At 44.5% G+C, this 17,867-nt stretch overlaps 1 protein-coding gene across 2 annotated transcripts in view; it reads right to left on the minus strand.

Moving 5' to 3' along the window:
- Window positions 1–17,867, minus strand: part of LOC111249353 (serine/threonine-protein kinase PLK2-like) — a 130,964-nt gene that overhangs the window by 57,240 nt on the left and 55,857 nt on the right. Inside the window, exon 1 of one of the 2 annotated variants that reach the window (XM_022803118.2) lies at window positions 14,602–14,621. The exons of the other annotated variant lie outside the window; for it this stretch is intronic. The gene's annotated coding sequence lies outside the window, so the exon portion shown is untranslated. Of the gene's footprint in view, window positions 1–14,601; window positions 14,622–17,867 lie in introns of those variants that run through there. 2 annotated transcript variants of the gene reach the window in all.

A 17,867-nucleotide genomic window follows, 5' to 3' on the forward strand; every position in this document is an offset into this window, starting at 1 on the left:
AAGTTCGTACGAATGACCATCGAAAGGTCATTACATAAAATAACTCTCTAATAGAAATGTTATTTTTGTATTAGTGAATATCCCGTGGCCAGAGCGTCAACGATTTTCGGTATCTAAGTACGTCAACGTTGGTGGCCCGATATCCCAAATCAGTAAATTAGTTGATGGCTTTCAAATAATATACTTGGAGGAAAGACACTTGTACGATGAACGCTTTCGTTTCAATCGAACGTTGCAATCACAATTTTTATGCACTTTCTGTGTATTTTGAGAATTGCCCTTATCCAAATAATGCTAATGAATCCACCCTTGTATCCCGCCCTCTGCTTCTTTTCCTTCTTCTTTGTGCGATTGTAATGATTGGCATCATCTTATACATTCGAATAACAACGGTTTTTAGTTTTTTTTTTTTTTTTTTTTTATTTATTTAGTACAATAAGCCTTGTGCGTAAATCAGCAAATTTCGTTTTCAACGGTGCTAGAGCAACCGCCAGAGGTTATGAAATTGTCTTCGATGCACAATGGCAAGAATACAGCAGCACAGGACACGCACAACATACTGCAAATTAACTGTGACCCTCACGATCCCTACACCGCTATTGGAAATAGGTAGGTTGAGCCAAAGTTGGGCTTCAGGAGCGCGCAAGTATTGGCCGCTCGCTGCGGGATAGGCAAGTGTCTACTGAACTGAATTGTTCGATAGAAGGGACGTTCCGGAACAAAGCTGAATAAAGTAAGGTAACCAGAACAATAACGATAACACCCGAATACGAGGATCCTCTATAAAGACTTCATGGTCCAAGCTTTCATTTAGTACTTGGGTTAGATCTTAAAACGAGATTTCAAATATGAGTCATTCTGGAAACAGTCTGCTCCTAGGGAAACATAGAATAGTTGTCTCTATAGGTGGCGAGATACGAACGACGTCCTCTGCCTTCATCACCTAGGGAACGACAATTGAAACTTGGATAAAAACGTTCTCTTCTGGATCGCTTTGCTATCTTGATATACTACACATGTAATGACGATGTTGAGTGATATTAACCCTTAGATGATATCGAGTAACACAGCCGGAAACATATTACAAGCTACAATATTCTGCACTTCCGGATAGATGCATTCACTTCTACTGAACATCGCGTCGATGGGGCTGTTATGAACAGGGGCACGGCGAAACAACGCTTTGACGTAATGTAATACAGGACGCTTCGATCGGGGTTAGTGGCTGTGTGAATGGAACCGGGCAGCCAACCAAGCGATCCTTGGAGCTGTAACCTATACAACGTGATTACGTTTGCCCTCTACTTCGCGACCCCAGGTTAAGTCCCCGAAAAAGAACGTGAGAGCGGGAGGGGGCAAGATCAAGACTAATTCAAGTTACAATAAAGGTACAATGACCCCGTGAATGGTACGTACGCTAGCCGTCCGGCGTTTCCTGAAACGTGATCCGCCCTGCTGTCATGGCTTACGGTTTAGCCGCTGGCATGCCGCTGTCTATTATGCTGGACGCGATGTCGTCCCGCTGATGTAGCCCGACCGATGGACCCAAGGGACCGCGTGCCTAGTAACTGGATTCTTGTCGCTGGCGGTTGCCGAGGCTTCCGCAATTTCCCGAAAGCCACTACCAGTGACCACTGCATTCAACCTCGGAACACACTAAGTTCAGAGTAGGATTTCCTCGTTACTTTGCCTCCATTACTGTGTTATATATATATATATATATATAATCATACCGTAACGCTAACAATGACCTGACAACTCTTTTGATGTGCTGCAAGCTCGTTTCTCTGAAAAGGATTTCTGGCTAAAGTGACCGCCAGGATTGTGACTAGGACCGACGTCCAATTCAAGTATTGTTACTACAAGTAAATATGCCTGTTTATGTCACTGCACAGTTGCGTTCGCCGCTGCGGCTCTTGTAACCATCACCAAAAGGGAGGACAAATGTGCTTGGGCGCTTCCGTCGACAAAGGCTGTTTCCAGTAAGCGGATAGACGCGCTACTCCGTGTCCCCCAGCACCCCCACCGCCTACATTTCTAAAAAACATCGACAACCGTGTACCCGATTCACTACGACGGTGTTATCATTGTCATGATGATCCACACGTATGCTCATGGATCGGCGTTTGCGTCACATATAACCACTTCTAATAGCAATTAGCATTATCGCTACGGCTACGGCTCTCCTAAGGCGGCGATGACAACTATCAAAATAGCTAAACACATTAGAAGCATATATATAAACATCACAAAGCAAAATGAGATCAACGCACATGTGTGTGTAACACAGAGTCTTCACGCAGCCCCGCTCCAACGAGCGAATCGTCGTGGTTCTGACTTTTTAATATTCGATTTGGGGTATCGGCGGTACTGAACAAGGCGATAACGACAGTTCGATCCGTGCAAGCGGCGCAATGGAGCATTAAACCCCTTCTTTAACATCTGTGGCAGTAACCAGTGCCACTTGCTTTTTCTCCTAAATCGACGTATAGGAGCAGACCATTATTGTGGTTCCACGAGTATCTTTCTCCTAGTCAAGCCGTGTCTATGTTTCCTCTTAATATTGTTGTCATCGCAGTTGGCTTGGCTGTACTGGTGGTAATTTGATTTTAAATCGTGCAGTCCCCGTGGACTCGCTGGTGAAGCAGTATAGGGGCAATGCTTTTGTATGCCGAAGTATGCGATGGTACTGCAAGTCGCTTAGTTCGCTGGTTAATTGTTTCCTTGCTTAGATCGTTGGTTGCTTAGCTGGCGGGCAGGCCTAGCGGTCGGCTGGACCAGCAATGCTTGATTATTGCGCATGCTCCATGGCTTCCTCTGGTCACGAGACTGAAACGTGCACCACGCATCGCAGCACCGCCTCGAGATGCCGACCACTAACAGACGAACGCCGTTCGTATCAGTAAGACGGTGTTGGGTTGGCATGAAACGCGCATGCCAGGTCGCATGAAACGCATCCGTAATAAGGTCGACCGAAATGATGATATGAAGGCATATGGAAATGACCGCGGGGGGGGGGGGGGCGCTGCGAGACTGGTTGAAATAGTTCTATATACGCTTACAATGAATATATGTCTTGCCAGACAGCTCTATATTGCCCTCTGTACAGACATTTTTCGAGCACTAAATCAAATTTAATATCTCCGAAAGCTAATTTCCGATAGGATAACATCGTTGTTAATTACTGTACCAGAAACAGTTGGAAATTTCCTTAACCAATGACATATTGTTCGATATCGACGCCGTCTCTTAGCAACGACAATAGCAACAAACAGATGTGTTTAAATTATTGGAAATTCCCACAAGCTATCAAGCTTGTATAAACATTCGCCGAAATGAAATCAGCTATGTTTCTAATTAATTAACTTCTACAAGTTGGCTAGATTTCTGGCTTACGATCTTTGTGGCGATTTTTACATGGGCGATATTCGGATAAACTGAGGCGAAACAAGAAGGCCAAAATGATACCGTTTGTATATCCGGCTATATCTGGCCGAGTTACTAGTGACGTCTGATGGTGGATTTGACGCTAACCATCTAAGTCGATCTGCTAGCACCTGTCCATTTGTGTCTCTGACTTCTATGTACGAGTGTAGCCTTATCGATGGCGCGCGCATTGGCACCATCGTAGGCGTCGATCTACCGATGATGATGATAATGGTCCTACTGATATAGGAACTTACGGCAGTAGTCCGCGTCATTAGTCGCTGCTGCTAATGAGACGGCCGCTTACTGATCGGCACTTAGCGAAGAGGGAACACACGAAGAAGACTTATTGCCCCATCGTCGGCACCGCCCCGCTATTGAACAACAGCAGGATCAATATCAGATGAAAGGGAAACGAAAACTCGAAAAAGATTGAATCATCATCAGCGGTGAACTTCTAGTGGTGACAGAAATTTCAGAGGTCGTGCTGTTATTGGCACTGTTATCGACAATGCTGGTTTCGTTGTTGTTACTGGTAGACAGCAAAGGACAGAGAGTCTCACGCGCTACTGGATAGATGACGTTTCTGTCACAAGTGAACTTGTATGTATCGTGTATCGCAATAACCTCCTAGCGACGGCCGTCCACTGCGAGTGAATGCGGCTATATTGATAGCGCTGCGTTGCATTAGGAAACCTCGGTGCCTCTGTTATCCTGCTGGAGGGTGATTGTCACGGTCATTTCTAGAGAGCGCCGTTGACGCGCCAAATCGTGTCATCATGACAGCAGCGCCACGATCTTGTACTGATAAGCGTCGAGGATCGAACTGGTTCCGACTACGATTTGACCCCATATCGCGACGTTGTATCCGAACAGCGAATGAAAACGAAAGCGTGATAGAGAGAATCGAACAGCAGCCGAAACTCTACAGTTGCAATGGTTACGGCAGCAGCAGGGCGCACCGCAAGGCGACGCTCGAGCACCGGCACCTGCACCTGCACCTGCGCCTGCACCTGCACTAGGGCGACGACGATGATACAGGCGCCAGACAAGCGGAGAGCAGCCGCAAAGGACTCTGATTATCACTTGCTAATTGTATTGCCAGAGCATTTTCGAAGTACTCCCGCCGATCGCGGCCCTGCTATCGTCTGTGTTTTGTCTGCTGTTTGCTGTGAGAATACCTGTCTCGCCAACGCCGATGGTAACAACAAGTTTTCTCGACGCCCTTCCCTCGGCCCTGTCGCTGCTATCTGTAACAATTTTGATCATGTTCCAAAGAATCTGCAGGGTGATGGCTCTCTGTGACAATACATGCACGCATTGGCAACGGTTGCCGGTTCTCGGGAGAGAGCAACGAATGGCGACGTAGGAGTAGCACCACGGACGGCTGAGGTAAACGAACAAACGAACAAACAACTCTAGTCGATATACCGGCCTGACGGTCTCCTCCTTTTCCGAACTTTTTCCTTTGATGATTGCGTATACCGAGATAATGCTGTTACTGGTTGATCAAAGCGTCCGTCCGTACAGACGCCTCTCCAGTCGTATAGCAAACCGTCAAAAGAAGCATCCCACAGAAACAGAAGTATTTAAAGCTGCAAAACAGGTTGTTTATAAGATGAAGTGAACAAGTAAGCGGCGGCGGCGGCGGCGGCAGCGTGACATGACAACAACGTCAACAGCAACAGATATTTTATGATTACAAAACTAAGATTCACAGAAATGTGTACGGAAAAGCTGAAAAATAGAGCTCTGAAAAATTCTATAATGTCTCCTGTGTGTATCGAGAAGGATATCTTTACATGTGTAGCATACATCTATTCTTGATAAGAATGATATCGAGTTTAGGTTTGACGGTCCGCGGATAAGTGGAATATAACTAAGGAGGCATATGGAACAGGGTACATGTCTCTTCCATGCTCTGCATTCAGTGATCTAAGCTGAATATAAGTTTACTCAGTCGCTGCATAGCCGATATGTGCAGACTATGTATCCCATCATCATAACACTTCAAAGAATGACTGATAAGTTCATCCCATAGCTTAGCTAGAAAGAAAGAAGTCAGCTAGACTCGAGTAGCAGTAGACAAGCCGATCAATTTGATAACCGTTTCGGTGCACGCTTTAAATTATGAGTATGTCTAAAGCAGCTTGTTAATGTATTTAATGGTAAACGACTATTATTACCAAGGCGCCGACTCAGCTCACGATACGCAACGCCAAGTTGGCATCTAGCTACAAGAATTAACAGCTACACGATAAGGCAAAAAAAAAAATAACAAACATTCGTGCCTAATTGATATGCGCCCCACATGAAACAAAGGCAACATCAACGCTACTGCACAACGCAATTGAATTCTATATTCCATACAAATTTTACCTTAGTGTTGTTTATCTGTGGCGGGGTCACTTGTTGATGCTTTCGCAAAGCGAAGGGGAGACGAGGACAAATGGTAGATATGACTCTCTTTCCTCAAATCGGCGCTATCGAAATAATGACCACGCAACGATGCGAATAGACAAATAGGTCAAGCTCCGCAATAGCTAAATTTTCAGGACAACGGCCCGTTCAACTAAAAGGGATCCTCGCGGTTTCAAAGAATTTCGACAGCCTGAATTTCACAGCTTGATCAAACCATGTTTCCCTCCGTCGGAATGATCATAGTGATAGACACGACTGGACTCCTTTCCGGCTAATAATATAAGCTAAATGGCTGTTGAAAAACTGTAAAAAAAAACAAGTCATGAAAGAAATAAAGCTTCCTTTTTTTGTTTGGCCGTTATTAAGGCTAAAATGTCCATTAAATTCACTCATAATAGATTTTATTCATAAAAGTGAATCCTAATTTTTTATATGAGATTATAAATCAAGGTCCACTAGAAGAAAAAAACATTCTACTCGTTCAATTGATAATTTCATACCCATTAATATAATATTTTCGAAAAATAATGTTGTCAGTTACTTCCCACGTCTACTTATTTAATCTTAATATAATTTTTAGCTAAATGCCATAAAAATATTAATGTTTAAGGACAATTCCCTAAAATAAATGTTTTCGTTGTCGGGTGACACGAAAAGAGACACCTCTACAGAATTCGAAGAAATCTACTGCTGTCACAATGGAGCTGTTTGAGGCTAACTTAAGTTCCGTATCACATAATGAAATGGTACGGTGTATCGGGCCAGTCCAATTGCCAGGATACTGGTCTAAGGCCCACGAGAATAATGAGCTTTCTTCGAAGCGCAACAACCCTATCGCAACGGTCCGCGATTCTTCTTTTCTTTTTTTTTTTTTCTCATTTTTGACAAGTGGTAGAGCTTCGAATAATATTATACAACACAGTGTAACAGCCTGCTGTTCGTCTAAGCAGAGATCTTAAATTCTAGATTTCAAGTGTCGCTGGACGTCCCCTGACTCCTGTTGTGAGGCTATCGCGCCCGAATAATCAGCCATTTTTCTTATTGGTCAACCTTCACCCAGCTATGTTTAAGCTCCCAGTAGATACTATGTAGTTCTATCATTTAAATGTATTTTTCGATAGCTACACCTATCGCCTCTTTACAAAGTATGTTTCAGCGTTCAGCCATCACTGTACATCGTGACCTTATGATGTTAAAAATTCAACGCGGTTTTGCGCGGTGAGGCGCGGTTTTACGGCAGCATGCCTGCCTGGCTCCGAAGAAAATCACAAGTATCATAATACCTTAAACAACTGGTTGTGCATCGTACGCTGAACGACGTTCTTGGCATAGGAGTTGTTTTTATTAGCATACAACCTCACTAGGCCATATTGTATTCTTTAAGTAGAAACCCCGACGCAGACCCATAAAGCTTAACGTTTCTTTTTATCGTTGCGATCTATAAAGCTGATCCAGAGTATCAATCAGCCACTCCGGATCGGGCCTGCGTAGCCGGTATGTCTCGGAAATGTTCAACAAAAATGTCGACACTGACCAGCTCGAAAGCATCCAGAAACAGCGGAAGACAAACAAGATCGACTCTATATTGGCCTATTTAGTTGTACCTCTACCGCCATGATCATCAGCATCGTCATAATTAGCCAGAATCAAATATTGCTCCTTGCACTGCATCATTCTTTTCCTGCTGATGACGATTGCAGCCGTTCGGTGAGAAACCATTGTTTGACAAGACCTCGTGCGACCGGTGTCGTCCTGACACCTCCCCTCGGTCTAACGGCCCTGGCATCATGCGATAATGCAACCATCATACTATTATCCTCAACGTTAACCGCTACGTCGACTTCGCTACACAACAACAACAACAGCCGTCAATGCAGTCATTTTGGCGTCAAAATGAGATCCCGCTTCAACGGCCGCGCTGCCGAGACAACTATACCAGACACTGAAACTTCGTTCTTTCACTTTCTAGATTTAGCTCGTATCGATCAGCCTTATGCTTTACTGTGAAGCGACACTTGTATGCGGTCGCTCTAGTCGAAGTAGTACTATTATCAAAGCTACCTGCTGAAGGTAGGAGCTGATGGTATGACTGCGAGGGTGCAAATTAAACCGACAGAAATAGACGCATCAAAAAGAAGGAAGGAGGCGCTCACATAGGCGTCTGTATCTGCCTTAGTCGTATAAAAGCTGTACGTGCACAGCTACAGCAGTCGCGATAGTAGGCCACTTCTCACAACCGCCTAATCGACACGCTGAGGTCTGGCAATCAATTGCGAAGTGCGGTTTTAAACAACGAAGCTTCAGGTCATTCCGATGGCGGACGATAATCGTGGCACCTACACCCCCTCCTCTTCGGCCCACACATCCATATTACTTTTTCGTGCCTCGTAAGCCTTTAAAACTGCAACTTGCCATGAGCGTGCGCTGCCGTCGTGGCAGCATCAGACCAAAACAAACTAGTGGTATAGATAATGTCATACATATTCAGCGTGTAACTGAATCAGTGCGATCCTGACCGGACGCAAAAAAAAAAATATATATATATATATTTTATATATATATATATCAAACAAATACACACTAGCAAAAAAGTTATTGCCCAAGTATGTCGACTATAGTAGTCGGCTATGTATATATATACGTATGTTTTCATCGTTCGAACTTAGTTTAATATCTAATCAGTCTAGTTAATAATTTTATTATAGGTAGAGCGACAACAGGGCAAAAGCCGCAATAATTGCTATTGCTTCTTCATTCATTGAAACATTTGTGTTATACCGGATGCAGTATCCCTATATGCGAAACTAAGTATTTTATCCCTTCTAATTCTAATAATCCTTTCCTGTCGTTTTTCCTAAAATCAAACTCTTCGATTTCCATCAAGAGGTATCTTTGACTAATAAGAATGGTGAAAAAATGCCGCAGGTAAACTCTCTATGCATCCCCTGTAGTGCGTACACCCATTGTTTTGCTGACCCAAAGTCATGTCTCATATTATCGGTTTTTGCCGCTGGATTCGTCGAAGAATTTAGCGTCATTCCGTCGATACGGGAAACACGTTCGAGTGACTTGGGTATGCTGGCTTTTTCTTTTGATACAGATTTTGTCCCTGTCCATTCTGAAGATGTTATCCCCGCTACACTGGGGGTAGGGGCGTACGGTTAACGTGAAAGATCATAATAAACAATGGCTCAACAACTCCTGTTGTTTTTAAAAAAACAAAGGGGGCCAGAGCACAGTGATAGTAAACTGAGTCCCGCAGGTACGACAACGTGGTGGCCGTGGATCTCTTTACACGTTTCGTATTGTCCTTTCAACCAATAACTAAGCAAGCGGACGAGGCGTTCGTCTTGCCGTCGTCGTTGTCCTCTGCCACTTGCGTATCTTAATTGGCTCCATACCCATCAGTGCTCCCGTCACGCTACCCCAACTCAGCAACCGAACGAACATTAACAGCAGTAAAGCGACTTCAGATGGTGAGGTACTTCTCAGGTATCACTCATCGCGCAGCAGTAGCGAATACAACGCCAGCTAGCTTCCTGTAGGTGTGTGAATGGGTGTTACTGGCTTTGGAAATGCTGCGGGGGAACGACGGAAAAACTATGTACATGACGTCGTCGTCTGCTTCGTTGCAGAGAAAAAAACGGGACAGAGGAAGTAACAGAGCGGCAGCAAACGGCTGACCAAATGATGGGAAGCTGCTAAGAAAAGCAGTGTCATCATCTCAACCATCCACCAATGCCACTACGAATCTTCTAGCGTTACTCCCGTTGGTTAGTTCTCATTGTTTTTACGAGTTCTATGTCTGTTCCTCGCGGCCTGTGTCTGTTGCTGTTTCAGTCTCTAATGAGTAGTAAGGACTCAACTCGGCGACGTAGTCCATACCATAGCGTAAGTCCACTTTGTCTGCTTCCGCTTTGGAAGCCTTGGCCTGCGACCGATGAGCTAGTGCGCATCGAGTACGTACGAAGTAGCTGGTCCCAGAGAACTTCAGTAACAGCTGGCTTATATAACAGTGCAAATAGCATCTGATGGTCGGTAGGCCCGATGAAATATCTAAGGACAATACCGGCCGTAAAACTCGAAACAAAGAGGCCTGTCGAGCTGGAGGGCCTTGCGAAGTTTGCAGGGAAAGTTTCTTTGTATCTGCCTTTTGGTATGGCTTAGTACCGGGATAGAATAAAGGAAAAGAAACGGTGCCGGTACACCGCAACAACATTGTCAGGACACGTAGCGTGGCCGCCTTGGTTCGGTGACCGATATAATGACTCAACGATGTACACACCTAGCCCATAAGGTAATGAGTCTTTGGAACATATGGTTCACACCACGAACCCTGCGGTGCAAAGACGTGGTTCCTAATTGTACCTAGTGTTACAATTAGGTACCACGTCTTTCAAGGAGGTACCACAGTCGTCAATGAAAAAAACAATGAATTTAAATAACATAAGTTTGGTCGCCCGAATAGCTACAAAGTTATAGTAAAACTGGTGTACGTTTATGATGCAAAACATCTAAGGCATTTGACTTTTGATGCATTAACATTTCGCTGTCCTAATACGAGTCTTGGTCATACGTACATATACTCAATGTTGACATGCGTAAAATTTCGACATTATAGCTTCTATGCTGCCAGATATATATAATCCAGTTTTTTCCAAGAAAAATTTAACTACGTGTTAGTCACCTTTATTTTATGTTACATCGCCATTATATATATAATACGATTATCGCTGCTGTTCGAGTACGCGCCGTTAATGGCTCTGGACGTCGGCAGATTTTAGTCCTAGTGCCTCAACTGATGGTCTGGTACAACAACGTATGTTGGTAATATATATAGTAACTAACGCGTAGGTGTTAAATCTTAATTTTCCTTAAATTTCCCGGATTTTGCTTCGTTTTTTTTACCTAGCCTGTGGCTGATACGAAGTGACAGCGGCCACTGTAATGTTGTTAAGGGCGCTTCTATAGGAACGAAATAATTCATTTTGTATGCATCGAAATAAAGTTCATGAAATTACTGCGCAGGGGTTCGCGCAGGCGGCGGTCGGGTCAATGGCGGGACCTAAATTCATACGCAGAACAGCATTTCTGGATTGACTGTCTACGTTTGGTTCGTTCAAGAGTAACCGACCGATAAACCATTTTACGTTAAAATTCAACCACCTCGACTTCGTATACACAATGCAATCATCAGGCAGACGTTCGTTTACGGGCACAGGATTTCCGCCGTCAAACAATGGCCTGTAAGAGGAAAGGCTACGTTCCGGCTAACTAAAATAAGAACTATCGTAGGCTTCTTTTCGTTCCTCGAAGTTTTCGCTTTACGATGTCGAGATACGTTACGAGATATGATCGGTCACAAAAAACGTGAACGTACACACTCACATGCACAGTCCAGCAGATGAATAGGCACACGTCAATGCATTGACGCCCGCTCATACCCGATCCATTAATAACACATAAGACGGTACGAATGACAATCAGTCACTTCGTCACATCATATTTGCTATTAAGTTTTGACCAGCGACGTTTACAAGTTCCTTGGAGAGACTCTTGAGAGCTTGTTCTACATGCTTGCTTAAGTTACCAGATAAACTGTTATTGTTACTAAAAGCATCAAGGCTCCTCGAGCTCGTTGGACACTACAGACGCTTTGAGCTAGGGGGGTAATAAAGCAGCTCCCAGCAGACAGCCGATAGTATGCTGCCTACGAAGTTGTCGGCGACATTCAGCAGTGGATTGATTGTTCCAACGCCATACAGAAAGCAGCACGAAGGAGTGGAGGGACACGTCAGTGATAGTGAATCGTCGAACTGCAGCTGGTTGGACAAAATCAATCTCACAAGATTTTCTATATGCCGCGGTTGCACTCGACTAGAGAGGCCCATAGCAGACACACGACTAAAGAAGTGACAGCTTTGAGACCCAAAAGATCACTTGTCGTTGTCGAACGTTGTATCAAGAATGCGTCTACTACAGTGGCGCTACCAGCCGCCGATTAGCAAATAGCAGCAGCGACAGTCGCTGTTTCTCGATTTGCCCCACCTTAAGTCTTTACATATATATATATATATATATGTATATATATATGTATATATATATATATATATATATATAAAATAAGATATTAATGAATGCGCACATAGGCTTTTCAATTCCTATTTCTATTGTCATTTGGCCAGCAGAATACGAGATACAACGACGAGTGAACGGAGCTAGCATCTGTATCAATTGTGCATGGACAGATGAGAGTGATCCTCTCGTTTTTCGATTGATTATTAAAAGAGACACGTACCAATAACACGAAATGTTCCGGGTATCACCGATCTTCGGCCAGTGAGTCACCCTTAAATATCTCGATAAGTGAAGCCTACTTGCTAAATTTATTTTTATATACACGAGCTAGACTGCGTCAAAATTTATTATGGCAACTTGTTATATACCCAGTTGATTGATGATCTGTTACGAGGGGAGCGCGATGAGACGTATCGTACGCCATCATAGGATCTATTTTCATAAACATTATTTATGCTATATGCCCCTTGTATTTGTATTGCCTTTTTATTTAGTAAATAATGCTTACAAAGACAACAACAATGCTGATGCTGATAATAATGGCAATATACAAGTTACAATACTGCGTACATATGTAGTGGCGTGCATGCACGTACTAGGCTAACGTTAAAAACTGCGCTAGATCGTGCGCTAATCATTAAGTTACTCGTTTCGTCGATTGTAATTTTCTCACGAAATGAAAATAACATTGTTCGCCCGATCGCATAGACGATATCAAGCGAAAACTTCATTAACTCTAGACGCACTGCGAACTTAGTTCAAGTTCGCAGTGCGTGCAACTTCGACAACGATCAGCTCATAGCCACCGACCGACAGGCACTATGAAAAAAAGACCATCATTGTCGACAATGAAACGATGATGGTCTACTATTTATAATAGTATACGTGCAGCTCAACGTATTGAAGACGACTCGAAAAGTCACGATACTGATACATTATCTTGGCTCTCTGCAGTAAGTCTCCGACGCTTTTTTTGTTACCTATTATTATGTAATAGTTGTTCGATGCGTATAAAGTTACACTTATGGGTCAACATCTTCGATCGTCAGCAGCAGTTGCTGGTATACTGTCTCTATTAGACTATTGCACGACCTCTTCTACAGACGTCGGGTCAAGCCGATGGTACCCTAACGGCATTATGAATTCGAATTAAAAATTAAGGCTTCTGACTAGCCAGCCACAACGGCATTGTCCGCGTTGCCGCTGCTAGTCTCGATGATGGCAATAATACACGAAAAGCGATAAAAGTTCATCGTTGCGTTTGTCTGGTCTGCGGCTCCCTTTTTGCCTCGACCGCTCATCTCAGGTGTATCGGGCAAACGGTTTGCCTCCCTCAGTATCGCTCTGCACCGCTCCAGCACCGCCATCGCCGCTTTTTTCTATCTCCTAATCTGCATCATCTTTGTTTCATAACACCTCTGCCGTACAGGTCAGAGTATTTCTTCACCAAGGTGAAGATAAGGACAGCGGCGTACAGATGACTGTTTAAGTAACAAACGGTAAAAAGACTGACTTTCTTTTAAAAGGACCGCACTTTCGCATTTACGACAGTAGCAGCAGCAGCAGCGGGAGCGTCAACAGCCAGAGAAGGGGCGGCGGCCTGGGCAAAAAGAAACGTAACGTCACAGAAACAACATTTTGCGCGTCGCTCAGTTCAGATACTCGCAGCCGCGGTAGGCGCGAACCATAGGATCAATACGATTCGTGAGCTTCTGCATGTATTCATTGTGACAGGACTTGTCCTCTCTAAGTCCTCAAGGATGTATCAACCGCCCCCGATTTATTAAAGCTCCTCTCAAAATATAGAAAAGCAGGTTAACAAATTGGCCAATGAAGAAAATGTAGAATACGTGTATATATGTAGGAATAGAAAATCGTTCAGGGAAACGATTACACAACAGCGTCTCTATATTCAGCGAAAAGTTGAGCGATTGTACTCAAACGCTGAATCTCGTAGTGGTACCCATACGCTTTGTAGATATCCACCTTCAGCAGTAACGATAGCAAGTAGTATAGAACAGGGCAAGACAAAAACTGAATCCATTATGTTTGCTCTGGTATAAATGGGGATCACGGGGCAGTCTGGCAGTCAGTCAGAGTCATCTGCACAGATACACCACCAATCCCAAGATGGTAAGAGCGTGTAGCAATCGAAACGGAAAGCTAATGACGTGAAACGGACAACAACCGGCAGGTCTCAGTCGAGCTGCTGTTCATCGGCTTATCTATTCCTTGAGCCGAAGATCGCGCTGTGGTTGTTGTTGTTTCCTGCTATCTTGCACAAGCTCCTTCCTTCTGCCCCTGTTCCTTTTCTATACGTTTATCTATAGACAACATCAACGCCAATATCACCGACATGTTGGCTCCTATAGCTAGCAAGACGTACCTAGCTATTCTACACCCTTCGTATCAAAACGCAGTATTTAAGTTATTTTTTTTGCAACGACAGCTAATATCAACAACCATGACAACAGTTCGTTCGTGCCTTCAATAATTGTTTGGCCCCGTCGTACTTGCAATGTTGGTCTATTTGTGGATACACGCTATTGCCTTAGAGATGGTGGCGTGGATCGACACGACTGTTGGCAGGAAGCACTGAGAATCCTAATTAACGACATTCGGCTTACTTTGACTGAATACAACTCCGTTTTGAGAGGCAAAAAAAGAAGCACAGACCAGAAAACAGCTTCAGAAGTATAGTGAGGATGTTTTAAGAGGCACCACCCTGATGCTTAATCTCCGTACGGCTAACGCGTTGTCGGTTCACCTTCTTCGATTATCATACGTTGTTTTTTCATCATGAGTACTGTAGATGGATGGATAGATAGACCGCTCTGTGCTTACCTGCAACAACGAACCAGAAGGCATCCGTTAGAAAAAAATCTTTAAAATTTGACAAAACGATATAGCAGCTACGGCTCTAGTCTTAGAAACCCCACAAAGACTGTCTGCCTAAAGCATGCGGCTACTGAACGGTCACCTGTGTGTAAGGTTGTTTGAGGTTGGTAAAAGGAAGATGAAAAGTGTAGCAGGTATTGCTCGAGAGCTAGGTTCACGCCGACATAAATGAAATACACAAACAAATAAGATATTCTATTATAAGTATAAATAGTCTCATTTCTGAATCGCATTGAATAGCTTTGTCTATTGCTCTGATTTTCTCCTGATATTATAATGTCATTAACCGGATGTCCGTGTTTAGCGAGTCAGTACAAGTGGCATTGCAGTCACCAGCGTTTTGTGAAAACGTTGATGAATATAATGACGACAATGCTAACATGACGATAACGGAGCCAGTTTTTTGTTCTGTCCCCATGATGGCGCTTTGCTCATCGAACTGGCTGGTTCGTGGTACGCTGGCTCATACCGTCGGTTAGTGGTAGAATGTCAGCAGTAGCAACTACAGAGATGGCTGTGCTGAAGTCTCGCTTCTACCGCTGCTTTCTACTGAAAACTTCCACTGCGCCGACCGAAAATTCCCCGGTCCTTCTAAGCCGCCGATGGAAGACACACTAATTCACTCAGTTAGTCACTCATAGAGCCATATACAGAAAAACATAGGCGAGGTACATACATATAGACACAAAGAGTAGATTCCAGCAACATGGCGCTGTTGGTGCAGCGAGTGAGCTCACCGTAGCGAACGGCGGGCCATGAAAAGAGCTACTGGTGGCGTCTTTGTGCCGGTTGTTGGTGGTTCGCGATCTCGCTCGCCTGCCTGTCTGTCTGCTTGAGCGGCTACAGTTTTGTTTAATAAAGCCCTCCGCCGTTTTCGATTGAACGCAGAATGCAGAAAAATTTAGGATTGGACGTCACGGTGGCATTCGCTTCCATTAGCCGCATCTGCCTGAGGCAGGGGACCAGGCAAGACACCATTTAGCCAATTGCCCGCCGCCACGGAAACCTAACAACGGCAACAGACTGGACGAACTTCTAAATTCATACGCAGTTCCATAAACTGTTTCTCCGTTCGTATCTATCTATACCCATATTGTAGAAGCCAATGAAAATCACATTTGCTTACATTACCCTTTTACGCTTCTTGCGTCTTACTTCGCCAGTGATACATCGGAAAGCACATAGGCATAAGATAACACAAGGGCATTTTGAATATGATTTGACAGAGCCAGCACCGTTATACTGGGGATGCGCGCACCACGTATGCAGCTACAATGTCCATAACGGCTGCGAGCAGACACGCGTGACACAAGAGAAGTGGCAAGCCGTCGTCACGCAGTGACCGGCGATAGGACAGTCTGCCAAATACTTCTTATCGTATGCTGTTGCTATTGTTTTTGCGAGAAAAATTGCAGTTGATCTTTTTGTGCCTCTCTGTCGCAGAGTGAACCAGCGGTTCAAATTGGACCTCCTCATTCGCTCACATGAATAGTGACTGTGGGTGCGATATGCTTGGCTTGTTGAACGGTAGCTCCATGGCTTATGTATACGGCTCTGATCGCCTCCGCGTATACGTTTTCTGTCCTATAACAGACAATGGGACGCAGAGACGAGACTAAGCGGCCAGAAGGTAGTGACATAACTTAAAACCAGAAACGAGACTTGTTCTGTTTGAAAATAAAAAAAAAAAAAGGCACAAAAAGAAGTCACGTTGACGTAAACAGTCTTGGCCGACAAACACATCACTTTATCCTATCTCTATTTCTTCTATCTCCTTAACGTCCGCTAAGCATTGATGTAGATAATGTTCAGCTGTTATTGTTGCTTTTGTTATTGCCAACATTATGGCAACAGCGCCAGCGCGACCGCCTGGTGTTTGTCTGTACATTTATCGGTGGGTCGAGCGGCATGGTGGTTAATAAAACAGTCGAGCGCGACCGCGACCCCGTGTTCCGTCGGGTATCACAACAAATGCCAGCGGTTTCTAGACATGATCTAGCCGTAATATATAGTTTACTTGCCAGCTAACTACAGCGGCAGCAGTAGCCATCGTTGTTATTGTTGTTGCTGCCGTTATCGCCCTTCATCGTCAATCCTTCTGTTGACACGGATGGTAGACACCAATAAATCTGTTTGTGTCTGCCCTTCCACCACCGCCGGTAGCGTCACCGCCACCGTCAGCATAATCATCCCATGCTTTTGCGTCGTCATTCCCATCGTCAGCACTACCAGCGCCATGACTTCGTTTTGTTACCAAGATCAGAAACAAGCGTCAGCGGCAGTTTCCATCGCCTCGAATGAGTTCCATCTTGGCCACCTGGCCTCACCGAAGGCTCTTAACGCATCACCGCTCATTTGACACAACGCAACAGGAAAGCAAACCGACAGCAACTGTGAATCATCGCCACCCAAATATAAACAGCCAGCATTACGGGGCTCCCGCATCTGAGACAGAGCAGAAAAACAGCGAACAAGGGACTGCGTGAACAGACTTTTCCTTCGGAAACTTCTCCCTCTCATTCTCAAGGTAGACAACCGGCCAGCTTTATTCCTTTGACGACAGTGCAGATGACAATTCTGACTGCTACAACTACTAAAATAAATCATTCGAAATTTGCGCCCGGTACTACCGTTAAGCGGTATTATTCTCCAATACTACTGCGACCCCTAACTTGTACTAATGTTAAATAAGCCTACAGATCTGGCGTCAGAATATCGAGCACCATGGTCGAGCTGCATGTATCATCATCACCAACACGGTTGTGTTTTGCACGAATGTGGCTGTTGACTTGGTCGCTATGAAGCACCGAGGTGACAGATTCGGGAGAAGGGCTAAAAAAACAGAAGTAGGCCCCTTTCTGCGCTGCTGGCAAAGAGACCAATGTTGGAGCATCTGGTCACTTAGATAATCTTTTCAACATAGAAGCATAGTTACAGAACAGGCATCCGCACAATATCAGTGCTGGACGGTGGTGATTGTAGTCAGCCACTCAGTTAATCCCTCATCTTGACTGCGTGTACGCGCTACATAATGCATGTGCATG

This window comes from Varroa destructor, unplaced genomic scaffold (assembly GCF_002443255.2).
Source record: "Varroa destructor unplaced genomic scaffold, Vdes_3.0 BEIS01000004.1, whole genome shotgun sequence".
Lineage (NCBI taxonomy): Eukaryota > Metazoa > Arthropoda > Arachnida > Mesostigmata > Varroidae > Varroa > Varroa destructor.